Here is a 17,106-nt window from a genome sequence, read left to right as displayed (position 1 = left end):
GTTTGTGGGTTCGGGCTCCGCGTGGGGCTCTGTGTTGCCAGCTCGGAGCCCGGAGCCCGCTCCGGATGCTGGGCCTCCCTCTTTCTCTGCTCCTCCCTCATTCATGCTCTGTCTCTCTCTGTCTCTCAAAAATAAATAGAAGTTAAAAAAAAATGTTTAATGGAAGCTCACAGGAAGGTTGTTGTGAAGATTAAGTTAGACGATGTACATAATGGGCTTAAACGAATTCACACACATTGTGAGCAAATATTAGCAAAATGAACTATCATTATTACTTTCACCATTATTATTATTTAGAATGACAGACAATATTAGGAAAATGGTTTGAGCCAAATTATAAATGATTGAATACTTTGATAAATAATTTGACTTCTTTTTATAGAAAAAGGACCTATTGACTGTTTTGAGGAGTGAAGCAAGATAAATAAAAACTGGCAGAAGAAAGAGAAAGAAAATGATATACTTTTGCTGAAGAAATGCTCAGCAGTGAAGTAAAATTAGTTGTAGTCTGTTTCTTTAGAACAAAGTCAACCAGTCTAGACACGACTCCAAGGAGAAACTCAATTTAAATATTAATAGAATGCACCTCAGCTGTCGCTCGAGTCCCATTTCTTTGTTTCTCAGTTGCAGTCTGTGTTGATGCCAACTTTTGCAACATGCCAGTGAAATTTCATTCTTGGTGCACCCATGGTATTTCCTTTGAGGTATGAAAACGGAAATACGATGAGAGAAAAAATGTGATGATTGACAGTCAAATTCAAATCAAGAATCCATGGCAACTTTAAGAGATCTCAAGAAATATATTCCTATTTCACTGTGACCATAGTAAACACCAAATTTGATCATGAGGACATCTGCACAAGGGGGACTATTAGCATTAATCAGTTTTCATTCTAGCAAAGAACAAGTGGTTAAACCTGTAAATGCCCCCCAGTGCTTGGTCCTGTCTTGAAAATTTCTTTGCTTCTCGACCTGTTCCAGACACATGGGGATCATTTGCTAATCTCTTGTGTTTTTTTTTTTTTAAAGAAGAATCAGTATTACAAGAGGAAATCACAAAGAAGACTAACATATTTCATTAAATAACAACTAAATCACTTTGAACAGTAAAAACACTAGAATTAAATGGCAAAATAAAGGCAAAGTGAACCACATTTGCAGCTCATATGACCTGATAAGGAAAGAACCAAGTTGCAAACAGATGAATGAGGAAAAGGTTATACAAAGTCAATTCATTAAAATGAACTATAAGATGTTAGCAAAGATACAGGAAAATGTCCAGTTCCACTAGCAGTAACCATACCTAAACGACATCATTGCCACATGCACATTATTTCATAGTAACTATTTTATATTAGATGAATGCTAGCTCCATGTTCCTACCCTTGGATAGATTCCCAGGCAAGACAGATGACTGAACACATACCAAAACCTCCTCCTTCATTGAAAATATAGAAAAATGCTTCTCCTCCTCCTCCTCCTCCTCCTCCCCCTCCTCCCCCTCCTCCTCCTCCTCCTCCTCCTCCTTCTTCTTCTTCTCCTTCTCCTCCTTCTCCTTCTCCTTCTCCTTCTCCTTCTCCTTCTCCTTCTCCTTCTCCTTCTCCTTCTTTTTTAAGAATACCTAACTGTATTAAATACGAGAGTGAACTATCCGTGCACCAGAACACTGGCTCAAGTTAAAAGATTACAGGAAGCCAGGATCAGAAATGAGCACTGGGGACCAGAGTTTTAATGTGCTGACATAATGACTGAATTTTGACCCCTCAAGTGGTTAGATAGCAAAACCAGCCTTCCTTCATGGAGCCAGAACATGGAGTTGAACTCTCTGCCCATATTCAGGGGCAGATATAACTGTAACACCCAACGTGGCCTGTGCTACAAAAAGATGCTGAAATGCCACCACGAGATTGAGAATTCAGCCTGTGTTGCACGAAGACATGGTGACTAGAATTGTGGCATCTAAATAAAGAGCCCCAAGCTGCTCACAGAGACTCTCTGGCATCTTAAAACCCAAAACTGTCTGACATGTATGCTTTAAAACAACCTCCCAGGCGGGAGACCTCTCCATTACAAATGATAAAGCACAAAAGGAAATCTTGACGCAAATAAGAAAATCTAACCCAACAATATAGGGACATCAGAACGAGTTGTCTTAGAAAGATAGACACGCTCATTAATTATAGATTTTTAATAAAAGCTTCATTGAAATATCATTAAAATGTCATAACATTTCCCCTTTTATATTGTACAATTCAGGGGTGCCTGGGTGGCTCAGTCGGTTAAACATCCGACTTAAGCTCAGGTCATGATCTCACGGTTCATGGGTTTGAGCCCCATGTCGGGCTCTGTGCTGACGGCTCAGAGTCTGGAGCCTGCTTCAGATTCTGTGTGTCCCTCTCTCTCTGCCCCTCCCCCGTTCCTGCTCTGAATTAACATTAAATTTTTTTTTAAATTGTACAACTCAGTGTTTCTTAGTATATTTACAGAGTTATGCAACCATCAACATTACTTTTAGAACATTTTCATCACCCTAAAAGGCAACCTCATAGCCATTAGCAATCATTCTCCATTTACTCCATTCCCCTAGGCCTAGACAACCACTAATCTACTTACTGTTTCATTTCTGAAATCCGGTAGTTTCATAAAATGGAATCATATAATATGTGTCTTTATGTGTCTGATTTTCACTTCTAATGTTTTTCCAGGATCATTCATGCTGTAGCATGCATCAGTACTTTATTTCTTTTTATTGACAAATAATATCCCATTGTGTGGATTATTGTGTGGTGGAATGCTATGTTCATCCATTTATCAAGTGATAGATATTTGGTTTGTTTACAGTTTGGGACTATTATAAGTAATGATGTTATGAATATTTTCGTGTATTAAGTTTTTCTTTGTTTTTTATTAAAAAAAATTTGTTTAACATTTATTTATTTTTTTTTAAAATTTTTTTTTTCAACGTTTATTTATTTTTGGGACAGAGAGAGACAGAGCATGAACGGGCGAGGGGCAGAGAGAGAGGGAGACACAGAATCGGAAACAGGCTCCAGGCTCTGAGACATCAGCCCAGAGCCCGACGCGGGGCTTGAACTCACGGACCGCGAGATCGTGACCTGGCTGAAGTCGGACGCTTAACCGACTGCGCCACCCAGGCGCCCCAACATTTATTTATTTTTGAGAGACAGGGAGACAGAGAGCGAGCACGGGAGGGGCAGAGAGAGAGGGAGACAGAGAATCCGAAGCCGACTCCAGGCTCTGAGCTGTCAGCACAGAGCCCGACTCGAGAACCGAACTCCTGAACCCTGAGATCGTGACCTGAGCCGAAGTCGGACGCTTCACCGACCTGAGCCACCCAGGCGCCCGTGTGCATTAAGTGTTTGTGTGGAGATTTGTTTTCATTTGTTTTTGGTGTATACCAAGGAGTGGAATTTCTATATCGTGTGTTAACTCTGTGGTTAACATTTCTACAAACTGTCCAACTGTTTTCCAAAGTGGCTGCACAGCTTTACAATGACACCGGCAATATATGAGGGCTCCGGTTCCCCCATATCCTCGTCAACACTTGTGAATGTCTCTCTTTTATTCTAGCCATTCTAGTAGGGGTGAATGTCTCTCTTTTATTCTAGCCATTCTAGTAGGGGTGAAGTGGTATTTCATTGTGGTTTTGCTCGGCATTTCCCTAATGACTAGTAACGTTGAGCATCTTTTCATATTGGCCATCTGAGGATCTTAATGGAGGAAATATTCAAGCCCGTTACCCATATTGTACTTCTTAGTCTTTTTGTTGTTGAGTTGTAAGAATTATTTATATACTCTGGATACAAGTGCCTTATCAGATATATGATTTGCAAATACTTTCTACCATTCTGCAGGTTGTCTTTTCACTTTCTTGAGAGTCTTTTGAAATATAAATGTTTTTACTTTTGATGAGGTCCAATTTCTTTACTTTTTGTTGCTTCTATTTTTGATATCATATTTAAGAAATTATTCCCCAATCTTGGGTGGCAAAGGTTGACACCTATGTTTTCTTCTGTAAGTTTTATAGTTTTAACTCTTATGTTTAAGCCTATGACTGATTTTGAGTTACTTTTTGCATATGGTTTGAGATAGGAGTCCAACTTCATTCTTTTGCAGGTAGATAGCCAGTAATCCCCGTAATTTCAGACTTTTGTTTAAGTGATAAAAATGTAAAGAGAACCAATCAAAGAATGGAATGCGATAATGTGCTCTGATAGAACAGGAAAAGAAAAAAGCTCAATAATCCAATAGGAAGCAGAAAAGGAGAACAGAAGAAGTAATGCAGGTGCATGGTAAATACACAAAATAGACCAATGATCTCAATAAATGGAAATAAATCAAGCATGCCTCGTAAAAGACATTTAAATCAGAACAAAAATAGTTCCTATTTACTATTCACAAGAATCATAGCTAGGTAAAATGATAGACAGGTTTAGAATAAAATCTTCAAGTAAATTAGTAACAAAAAAAATCAAAGCAATATTAATATTCAGCAAGACAGAATTGAAAGTGGAAAACATTAATGGGAACAAAGGCAGAGATTCCGCTCTGATAAAGGAATAATCTACCAAGGAGACGACAATCATGAATGGTATGGACCAAACAGCACAACTTGAACAATATGAAACAATAGAAAGAAACGCAGAGAAAAAGTAGCATTTCTTGCCATTTCTCATCTGCTTATAATTTACACCATTATTCCCAATTAGATATGACTGGGAAGTCTCCTTATTTTATTGTGGCATTGTGTCATAAAGGTGTGTATAAGTAAATACATATGAGACTCATTATGACACTAAGGTGTTATCTTCCACCTTTCAAATTTGTCGATGTCTTCAGAAATGGTAATATTCAATTGATGCTGACAGCAGCATCGTGCTGAGCCATATTGGAGCCTGAGGCAAAAGCAAAACAAAATCTCATCCTGTTTTTATTTAAAATGTTATTTTGTTCACCATGGAGTTTTGCAATAATTTTGTTGTTTTCAAGATCTGCATTAAAATATTACGCAAATTTGTTATCCAAGGTTCATTTGCCTCATCCTCATACTTCTACTGGCCTGTATGGCAGGGTTCATAGCATGTGGTCTAGTCATTCTACCTCTTGAAAGTGAACCTAACTAGGAAATATGAAATGCGGACAAAAAAAGGGGGGAAAACTGACATAACAGATTTCAACTGCAGTGTTTGTTTTGTTTGTTTATGTTTTGAGAGAGAGAGAGAGAGAGAGAGCATGAGCAGGGCAGGGGCAGAGAGAGACAGGGAGAGAGAGAATCCCAAGCAGGTTCATGCTGTCAGCACAGAGAGCCTGACGTGGAGCTTGATCTCACGAACCGTGAGATCACGACCTGTGTGGAAATTAAGAGTCCAACATTCAACCGACGGAGCCACCCAGATGCTCCCATTTGCTGTGTTTTATATAAGGGAACATAGAAGAATAATTAAATCAGCTCCAGGAAATGACATGTAATCAAAGGTATATTTTAAAATCTGACCAATATATGCCTGTGATAGATGAAATGATCTCAGGAGGTACTTAAAAAAGAGCTCCAAACTTTGGGATTTGAGGGGAGGATTACATGAGATTCACTTCACATACTTAAGAAAACATTTTACAAAACGGCAGATTTAAGATGTAGAGGTGAGGCCATGGTAGCTATAATTTTAAACAGCTCTACCCAGATACAGATGTAGTCAACTTGGCTTTGGACATTTGGAAACCATGTTTTAGAACAAAATTTGATTAAGTGTTAACCACTCCATAGAGGCTTGTACCTTAGAAGAATTTTTAAGAATTATCTTATTTTACAAATGAGAAAATGGAGTACCAGAGTGACAGAGCGAGTCATCCTATCTTATAAGGCAAAATCAGGGTAAGAATTCAAAATTGCTGTCTCTGTGCTCTCTAACAGATCCTGCTAGATTCTCTGAGAATGAACACTGCCTCTAGACAGAAAATATAACAAACCAATGGAGTTTTTAAATTCAGTTTCATAAATTGGGTCTTCGTAGATTGGGGCACACCTATATTAATTTAAATCTACATTCCTCTTTGGGGCGCCCGGGTGGCTCAGTCAGTTGGGCGTCTGACTTCGGCTCAGGTCGTGATCTCACAGTTCGTGGGTTCGAGCCCCGTGTCCAGCTCTGTGCTGACAGCTCAGAGCCCGGGGCCTGCTTCGGATTCTGTGTCTCCCTCTCTCTCTGCCCCTCCCCCATTCACACTCTGTCTGTTTCTCTCTCTCAAAACTAAATAAACATTAGAAAAACATTTTTAAAAATCTACTTCCTCTTTGTGAAAGAATACACAATACTGCCCAGTTTTCCATGAGAATCGCAAGTCATTCAAAAATATTTTCCTCCAAAATGTATGTATTCAATAGCCGTTAATAACACACAGCTTCCTTTAAATCTTTTTATAATAAAAACCTTTTAAAATGATTAGAATGGTCTCTTGATTCAGATGCTAAAAATGAAACCGCAGGATGTTTTCCAGAACATCTGCAAATCAGTGAACACCCAAATGGAATATTTAAAATGGCTCTTCCGATATTGGTAATTGTATCCACCATGTGTTAACATTCCGTCTGCTACCTCACTTCATGCCAGCTAACCCTATCCAACTGCCTACTGACTCCTTATCACATCTGACTGTACAGAAGACAGACATATATTTTATTGAACAAAGGACAAAGGATGATTCACCGTGAGAATACACCGTTAGACATGCAAGGCCATACTCACAAGTTGAGGGTCACTGCTTGATAAAAAAATAATCTACCCGGGAGAAACATGGTAAGTAACGTGCACTGATGGCACTGGGAGAACTTGGTAGAAAGCATGAGGGTGATTCCGAATCACTGAGGGAACTTTTTCAAACTCTAATTCCTGCCACAGATATGTTCTAAGAGCAGCCAGGCCACCTGTAGACTGACTGACTACTCCTGCTGTAGAGCAAGGTGTTCTGAGTCTCCCTTTTGCCCTGATAACATACAATTGATACGCACCCATCGGTGAGTGCTGAGAAAGAAATATTCAGTTGTGTACTCATTTGACAAACATTTAATGAGTACCTATTCTGTACCAGGTTCTGTCCACTGTATTTTCAAACATTTAAATTGCTATTCACGCAAATCTGAAATCATACTGAGTGGTCTATGACATGAAATAGAAAAATCAATAAGATTATGCCAGTCTTAGTAAGTTTAAATCGAAATCTATAATTACTCACTAAATCAATCAATTCTAGGCCTTAGGGTTAGATTAAAGTAGTCAAGATTGTAACCACCTTTATGTCATGACTCACATCTACAATTAAATTATATTACAGCTATTCTTATCGTCACATTAGAGGAATGTTTCTGAATAGTGGTATAAAGTGTCTTCATGTTCATTTCATCCTATTTCAGTGGAAGCTAGGAAGTGAAGCATATTTTTTTTTAAAGTACCTATCTTTTTGTAATGAGCACCCATCTTGTTATTTAGGAAATCTCTTTGTTAGGAAAGCCTGAAGGTCACAGCACACATCCCTGTACACAAGAATTCTGAAAATTAAGCTGCGTGAGCTGCAGTCATTGGCTCATGTTTCCTTGGCGTCCAAAAGTACCTGCAGAGATAACACTTTGGCTAAAATAACTAGATAGTCAAGACAATCAATATGTCAAAAATGGATGTTCCTAATCATACATTTTATCATTAATTGATAATTTTCAGCATGTATTGGAGAAGTATGACACCATTTTTGATTCCTTAAATAGAATCTAAAAACGCGTCTTAAGGGGCGCCTGGGTGACACAGTCGGTTGAGTGTCTGACTGTCAGTTTTGGCTCAGGTCATGATCCCCGGGTGTGGGATCGAGCCCCGTGTCGGGCTCCGTGCTGAGCATGGAGGCTGCTTGAGATTCTCTCCCTCTGCCCCTCTCCCCCACTCACTCTTGCGAGATCTCTCTCAAAAACATAAAAAAAAAAAAAACAAAGACAAAAAAGATGTGTATTAAAAAAAATTGTCCCTGTTTTGCTGTCCGTCTCCAACTGTAAATTGCCCGAGTCCAAAGCCCACTTTTATCAGATCCTAGCTGTGTGACCTTAACCAAGTAACATAAACTCAGAGTTTCAATTCCTAGTTCCAAAATGGCACTAATCATGGGGCCTACTTCCGAGCCATTGTGAAGACGAATGAAACAATTTACAGAAAGCACTTTGCACAATTAATGCCTTATATAGGTGATAAATAAACGTTAACTGTCATTATGAGCTATTTGGGTTTACCTCTAAACAGTTTTCAGTCAACCAAGCCTACCGTTGGTAATAGTGAACATTTGGAAACCAGCTGAATGTCCAACAAAAGTGATTTAGATTATGACTTTTCTAAATAAGTGACTATTATGTGGTAATTAAACTCACGTGAGGGAAAAATATTTAACAACAATATTTCGCTCCCTTTTCTATCAATGTGAATCCCTACACATTCACAGAAAATGAATTCTAAGGTTTCTGCATAGTTTGAGAATAGAAAAAGATAGCTGATTAATTTTAGCATTTGTTACATTACACATACATATTCAATTTTCTAGGTGAACTAGTAAACCAATTAAAAGAGAGTGTACAACTTCTAAGCAGTGTTATGAAAAGTGGATCCAGGGAAAAGAATCACAGTTGCAACCAAAGCAATCAAGTAAGGAAGTAAAAAAAATAACAAAGGAATCTTAGCAACAGGGGGGACAAATTGAAAATGCTAAATAAGTTGATAGAAATAAATCAAAATAAGACAGCAATTGCAATCAATACAAACTATGCTTTCCAGTTAAAAGATCTGAATATTCTTAGATGTTTAAAAAATCCATTTTATGTATTGTTTACAAGAGTCACACAACTATAAGGACACAAACCATATTTAAGTAAAAGAGCACAAAGCTACACAAAACAAATGTAAACAAAAATATGGCTTAGCTACATTAATATCAGACAAAATAGATGCTAGGCAAAAATCACCACTATAGAAAAATAAGGTCAATTCATATTTATAGAAGAATCAATCTTCATCCTGGAAATAAGGCAATTCTCAGCCTGACAGAACCCACTAAAAGCGGCTTTTAAAATAGCTTGAAATTTTATTATGTAAAATGTGGCATAACCATAAGAAAAAACAGATGACCAAATCCACATTATATGGAAAGCTTTTTACATACATACCTTTCTAAACAGTTGGTCAATTAAGCAGAAAAATATTAATAACTATCTGGAAGCCTTGAAAAGCATCACTAGCATGGTCGGTCTAATGAAAGTGTGTAGAACATGGCATTCCGCAACAGGAGAACGTAAATTCTTAAACACATACAGAGCATTAATGTAAACTGACCACGTACTAGGCCTTAAATCAATTCTCAAAAAAAAAAAAAAAAAAATTGAGAGACATGCCTTACCAGATAATCCAGTATTTTTATACAGCTATCATAGTTAAGAGAATGTGTTCTGAGCTCAGGGATGGACAATGCGAACAATGGAACTAAATAGAGATTCAGGAAGGCAATCGAGCAACAAAGACTGACTTTAATTTGAAAAGATAAGCCTCAAATGGCAAGAGGCAGACAAAAGCGGCAATGGTTTAGTATCCAGAATATGTGAAGGAATCCCCCAAATCTTCAAAATGACACACAAGTCAATAGAAAAATTAAAAAAAAAAAAAAAAAAGAGGCACAAATCATGAATGGGCACCTCGCCGAAAAAGAAATACAAATGGTCCCCAGGCATTTGAAGATGACACTGAAATTCATTAGTAATAAGGGAAATTCAAATTAAAACCAGGGTGATATATTTCACACTCACCAAATTGGCGAAGTTAAAAAGGCTGGCAATGTTATTATATGTTAGTGAAGATATGAGGTAATGAGAGTTCTCACACTACTTCAAGTGGATATGTAAATAAACACAACCAATTTGGGAATAAGTCGAACATGTTTATTTCCTGGAACATAACAATCATACTCTTAGGTATACATCCTAGATAACTCGGAAATTTGGACCATAAGTAGAATTGCCAGGATTATCAAATAATAATACAGAACATCCAATTACATTTGAATTTCAGATAAATAAAAAAATAGCATATATCTGTATATATCTCTCATGTATTATTGGTGACATACTTATACTAAAAAAATCTGTTGTTTGTCTGAAATTCAAATTGAACTGGGTATTTTGCATGTTATCTGGCAGTCCTAACCATGAGATACGTACAAAATTACTCACAGCATTGTTTGTGCCAGTGAAAAGCTGGCACCAACCACAAGATTCAAGGACGGATAAGATCAAAACAGAGAGGGGGACAAACCTCAAGAGACTCTTAAATACAGAGAACAACCTGAGAGTTGCTGGAGGGGAGGTGGGGGTAGTGGGCTAAATGGGAGGTGGGGGTGATGGGCATTAAGAAGGGCGTTTGTTGGGATGAGCACTGGGTATTACATGCAAGTGATGAATCACTGGGTTCTACTCCCGAAAACAATACTACACTGTATGTTAACTAACTTGAAATGAAATTTAAAAAATTTTTAAAAGCAAGCAAACAAACAAACAAAAGATTCATGGACAAAACAACCGTGCTATATATAGCCCTACAACGGGATACTATACGTTGCGCAAAACACACGAAATATGGCTAGTTAAAAAATTTTAAATTCTATTTTCAAACAATATTTCTTTTATTTATTTGTTTGGCAATGTTCTCATGGTTTTAAATGGGGACTGTTTTCCCTGAGTTTGGAAGCAGTCTTTCCTCCAAAAAGTGAGTCGTTTTTTTTTTTTCCTTTTTCTGTATGAGTGGTTGTTGAAATCTACACCTAACATTGAACAACTCAAGTGCAGTCATTTTATCCTTTTCTAGGTAACTTATGGCCTCTCTAACGATCACCAAACGGTTTTGGAGAAGCAGGATATACATTGTTTTACTATCATTTTTTTCCACCTGTTCATCCTCGATTCATTTACATTGAGAAAAACATTTTTCTTTCACCACAGTTTGAAAATGTGATTTCATGGTAGGCCAACGTTTTAACATCTTTTCTACGGCCAATAGCAGTGACAGCCATCTTGTAGGCACAGTTCTAATGAGGTGACCTTCAATTTCTATAAAGTAAAATCTCATCGAGTGTTTCTGTGTGATGGACCATCCAAACACATTCACTATGAAAGCCTCGATGCCTCAGGTAAGTGAAACACACCACTTTTTAGCAGGGTTGTGGACAAGGCATGCAGAACAATTGGCCAGAAAAGATCTTTTCATTTTCTTTGGTAAAAAGTTTATAAACTAAAAGGAATTTGCCATAATTTACCTTTGCGGGATCTGCCAAACATGCAGAGAGATGAACAGGGTCTAATTTGCATCATTTGATTTATGTTTCCCATAGTTAAAAAAAAAAATTTTTTAATGTTGATTTAGTTTTGAGAGAGAGAGAGATAAAGAGAGAGAGACAGATAGAGCATGAGCAGGGGAGGGGCACAGAGAGGGAGACACAGAATCCGAAGCAGCTCTAGGCTCTGAGCTGTCAGCACAGAGCCCGACGCGGGGCTTGAACCCATGGACCATGAGATCATGACCTGAGCTGAAGTCCCGACACTCAACTGACTGAGCCACCCAAGCGCCCCATATGTTTCCTGTAGTGTTAATCAAAATCTTCTTAGAAACAAAAAAAAACACAGTTTGAAGCTCCCTATTTCACATCAAAATACCTAACAGTTAGAGAGGTCCTATTGCCATGATTTAAGGCATTGACTGATGTACTAACAGAATGAGTTTTATGCTGTGCGCGACCCACACACCTTTTATCAAACCTCTTGTTCATTCATAAGACGCTTTAGCTGCAGCCTCTGCATCAGGAAATAAAACTTCATTCAGATTCAAAGAGCAATCAAGGGACAGTATCAAAATGGGTGTTCTGTCCTGTGGTACTCCCTGGACTAATTTGGTGGCCAGAATTTTTGACTGAGCACTGGTGTCCTTTAGGGAGATGCAAAAATTTTATTGACTTAAAAGTATTTGCCTGTCTCACCCCAGACTTAGGAGATTCAGTCTCCCCATATGTTTCTACTCCCCCTTTTCCACCATGCCTGATTCCAAATTATTTTCCACAGATTGCACAGTATGCTGTTTCAGTTATTGGCTTCCCCAATAGTGTTGTGCATGTCCTTTGACCGGTCATTGAATCCTGCAGTCATTTAGCCTTTGTTTTCAGGCATGTCCAGATTCCGCCTGTGTTAGTATTGTAATCACCTTTTCCTCGTTATCTGAACTCTTAGAAAACATAGGAACACTATTCACAATGCTGAAAGTGTAACAATATGTGCTTTTTCCTCTTCCGGGTGAGTTTTTTAAAATTATTTTTTATTGAAGTATAGTTGACACACAATGTTACATCAGTTTCAGGTGTACGATATAGTGATTCAACAAGTCTATACCTTGCGCTATGCTCTCCACAAGCGTCGTTACCATCTGTCACCATACAATGCTCTTGCAAGACCACTGAATATATTCCTTATGCTGTGCCTTTCCATCTCCATGACTTATTCGTTCCGTAACTAACACTATCTTGATACAAAGCACAGCAGTTAATCTACAGGCAGAGTTCAAAGCAGACTGCTAACACTCACAGAGTGCGGCAACAATGGACGATCCATTCCCATGAAGCACGGATCGTAGTTTCCACATCAGCAGTCAGAGGGAAAAAAGCAAGAGCAACTATAGAAGGCAGAGAGTCTATGCTCTGTCCACCTTCCAGTGAAGGCAGTGTTACTTTCAGCCCCTGTTTTTTGGGCGCTTTCCTCCATCTGTTCCCACCAATAATGGAAAATCAGGACTTCTCACATCACAGGCTAGAGGCTCTTTGGTCACTCGAGTGACACATTGAAATACCATTGAGTTCAACCACATTTATCCTCCAGAGAAGAAAGTGAGGCTAAGAAAGGTGCCAAATGTAACACTCATCACAGTATATTACTGACCTCCAATTTAAACATCTTGCTAGTATAACATCTAGTTTTCACTGATCAGAATCTGACTGACCCACATTTATGAGTAGAGTTAAAAAAAATAATGGCAATATATAGGAAAGCAATTGAGATCTGAAGAAGATATTTTTGTTTATTTTCATAGATATAAAGTTAGAATAAACCATAAGAAGTAATTTCTTGTTCCATAATTATTTGCAAATGTTTGAAACTTGTTCACCAGCATTTAAGGCAAAAGTTTATAATTTCCATATGTTATGGGCCACATGATTATGTCCCCTCAAATTCGGCTGAAGCTCTAATCGTCAAAGTGATAATATTTGGAAATGGGGCATTTGGGAGGTAACTAGATTTAGATGAGGTCATGAGGGTGGGCACCTCATGATGGGATTAGTTCCCTTGGAAGAGGAGACAGCCAAAGACACTTCTCACACTCTCTCTCTCTTCCTCTCTCTCTCTCTTCCTCTCTCTCTCTCTTCCTCTCTCTCTCTCTTCCTCTCTCTCTCTCTCTCTCTCTCTCTCTCTCTCTCTCTCTCTCTCTCTCTCTTCCTCTCTCTCTCTCTCTCTTCCTCTCTCTCTCTCTCTTCCTCTCTCTCTCTCTCTCTCTCTGTTCAGTCACCAAAGAAGAGGTCTCATGAGCACACAAGAGAAACGGCAGCTGCCTACAAGCCAAGACCGGAGGCCTCAGATGGAAACCAGACCTACTGGCCGCTTGATCTTGGACTTCCAGCCTCCAGCGCTGTGAGAAATAAAATCCCGTTGTGTAAGCCCCTCAGTTTATGGTTTTGTGAGAGCAGGCTGAGGTGACTAAGACATCCAATATTTGGAGCAAAAGATTATTCGCCTCAAACTACATATATATAACATTAGCTATTCACAAGTATTGTCAAAATGACTAACCTTTATAGAGGAAGAAATCACTCATCATATTAGATGATAATTTACACTTTGAATAAAATATAAGAATCTACTTTAAAAAAAAAACACTCCTACGGAAAATGTAGAGTGGAAATTATACATTACGGTGTATCTATGTGTATATGTGTGTATGTGTGTGGATTTGAGGTCCTTGCCACACGTAGCTGGTTTCTTTACCACGTTTTGGCAGCCTTCCCATTCCTTCAACTCTCACTCGTGTGAACTCTTCCTTGTTACCTTGGGCCTCAAGAGTCCCTATTGATCCGGTTTCAGAAATGCAGTTAATGGAAACACGTGAGCTGAAAAGCCCATTGGCCTCTGTTCGCGCAGTGGCCGTGTTCTCCCCACACCACAGCTGAACGCTGATGCGATCTCAGTTCCCCTCCCCAGCCTACGGGATTATGGCTGCACAACTTCCCTAACGTGGCACATGATGACTTTATCCGTGTTAGAGCACACCAGAACATTCCCGAATGTTCTTTCCTGGTCCCGTTAGCCTCTCCACACACTTCAGCCCCTTACAATGATAAGAAATAGGTACAATCTCCATGCTAAGGATTCCATTTCCCTCTGCCTTTTTACTCTCACTTAAAGCTGCTTTGCAAAAACTCCTACTCCTGCTCTGCCATCCATTCACATTCTTTTTGCTCTTCCAAACCCTCACTTTGCTCTTTTTCAAGTCTCTCTAACAGTCAAGTATGATGCTCTTGGCTACTACACTGTATTGCTTTGCACTTCAACTGAGCCATTCTTACTTACATATTCATCCATAGAAGCTGTGCAGCCCGGAGGTTGAGAGTATAGACTCTAGACTATAGCCATTCTGCTTGGGTTAAAATAGTTTCTTCTCCCACTTCCTAGTTTCCTGACCTTGGACAAAGTTACTTAACCTCTTCCTGTGCTTTCTTTTTGCCTGTTCATAAAAATGATGATAATGAGAGTAGACTTCTTAAGATGTCGCGAGGATTAAATGAGATGATCCGTGTAAAACACTTATGTATCTAGTACAAAATAAGTGATGAATAAATTGTAGCTATTAATAACCTCTTCTTCCTACTATCTCCACGCTACAGTGCTAGGTGATATAGGTCAAATTTGTGATTTGAAGGTATTGCATGGTTAGGTTATAGCAATTTTGAAACACGCTCTAATCTATTTGTTCTCTAGAATATATTACCAAAACTATTTCCTAACATGAAATTAATAGGCCCAAGTCATATTGATTAAAACAATATCAGAAGAAGTGAACTAATACTGGACATTTAAATCTTCATCTTTAGAAATAACTCAGCTGAATCAGTAAGACATTGATTCTGGTAACACGACTATGATTAATATCTGTAACTTTGAGCATGTCACTAAAACAAATTGAATTGCAAGCTCCTCACGTGATAAAATGAGAAAATTCAATTCATTTCGAAAATATTTGTGGAGCCCCTACTATCTGCCGGTATCTTCAATAGATGATTTGCAAATATCATTCATCCATACAGCAGTACTATGTAATAAAATTATCCTTATTTTGTAGCCAAAAAACATTGAGGCTCTGCATATCTATCTCTCTGAGTCAAGAAGGTCAAATGCGTGGAAGTGTGAATATTTTATAAATGAGAACATTATAAGCTTCCCAAACACTGTATTAATTTAAATTCAATACACTTGTTTTGACAAAGTACATCCTTTCAGTAATTAAATTCTTTCCTATCTTTTCTCCCAGTGTTTTGATGGGATATCTGAATCATGAGAACCACCGACCAGTGTTTCTAGATTTGGGTATGATGATTAAATTAGAATCTTTTCAAGATAATTAATGAAATATTAAAACAAGCTTTGAAAGAAAAATAAATTTTAGGTTGGATATATGTCACTATTCCAGAAGTATTTATATTACACTGTATATAATATATAATGATTATATATTAATGTGTTATTAATTAATGATTACTATTAATGATTATAACATATAATAATATATATCACTAAATAATTTGTGCCACAAACTAAAACAGCTAATGTTTGTACGTATATATTTCAAATTTTGAATCACAAATACTGAAAAGGATTTTGAGACCTAGGAATTAAATTTAACTAGTTTGGAAGAGAAGATACCAAAAAAAATTCACATAAAATTGTCTTCTCTGTGATATATTCACACTTGCCTTATTTATACCCTGGGAATTTCTTCTTAGGAGAAGTTGATGATGTAGATGGCCATCCAGAAGTGCCATGTGTTTGCAAAGGATGTCCAACTATTTTTATTGGACAAATGTCACTCTTAAAGTTGATGAATAGCAAATGTGAAGTAGTGATATCTAATGTTGAAAAATGAATCCACCTAAGGAGCAAGAAACGATGGATAACTTGGTGCTTTTTTGATACCATAAAGAGTTCAGGAGCGCCTGGGTGGCTCAGCGACTACGGCTCAGGTCATGATCTCGCAGTCTGTGAGTTCGAGCCCCATGTCGGGCTCTGTGCTGACAGCTCAGAGCCTGGAGCCTGCTTCTGCTTCTGTGCCTCCCTCTCTCTCTGTCCCCTTCCCTGCTTGGTCTCTGTCTCTCTGTCTCTGTCTCTGTCTCTGTCTCTCTCAAAAATAATAAACATTAAAAAAATGCCATAAAAAGTTCATAAATGAAGAATAGGTTTGGTGATGCCCCAGTTTTGATTTGTGGCTTGTACCACTTCAGATCAACCCGTCTTTATAGACAGAATAAAAATAAAATATCTCATTTCCTCCCCCAAACACTTACTATGATGATATAAGTATGTATTTGTGGGCAATTGAAACACATTCCCTGCTAGTACTCCATAAACTCAGTGAGGGTCCATTGGGACCTGGATTTTGGCCTGCAGAAATCTGTAATAGCAAGTTTAAGCACTTGTAGGATAATGAGAAAATTTAGGGATTCTCAATAATATCATTCAATGCAGTGTATCTTCATTTCTTTAATAAAAAAGGAAATTCCTGCTGATCAAGTGTTACATAGCTTAAGGCTCATTTGGGGGGATGTAATGGCCAATGCCTAATTTATGCTCTTAGGGTTCATCTCAATATTAACCTTTTATGATTCCAGTGGGGTTGGAGGCTTAAGAGAATGAGGTGAAGTTATTAAAACATATAACTTTATAATATACACATTTCTCACTGTTCCCTCCAGAGTCAAAATGTTTCTTCT

This window comes from Lynx canadensis, chromosome X (assembly GCF_007474595.2).
Source record: "Lynx canadensis isolate LIC74 chromosome X, mLynCan4.pri.v2, whole genome shotgun sequence".
In the NCBI taxonomy this organism is placed as follows: Eukaryota; Metazoa; Chordata; class Mammalia; order Carnivora; family Felidae; genus Lynx; species Lynx canadensis.
Note: the sequence above shows the minus strand (reverse complement) of the source record.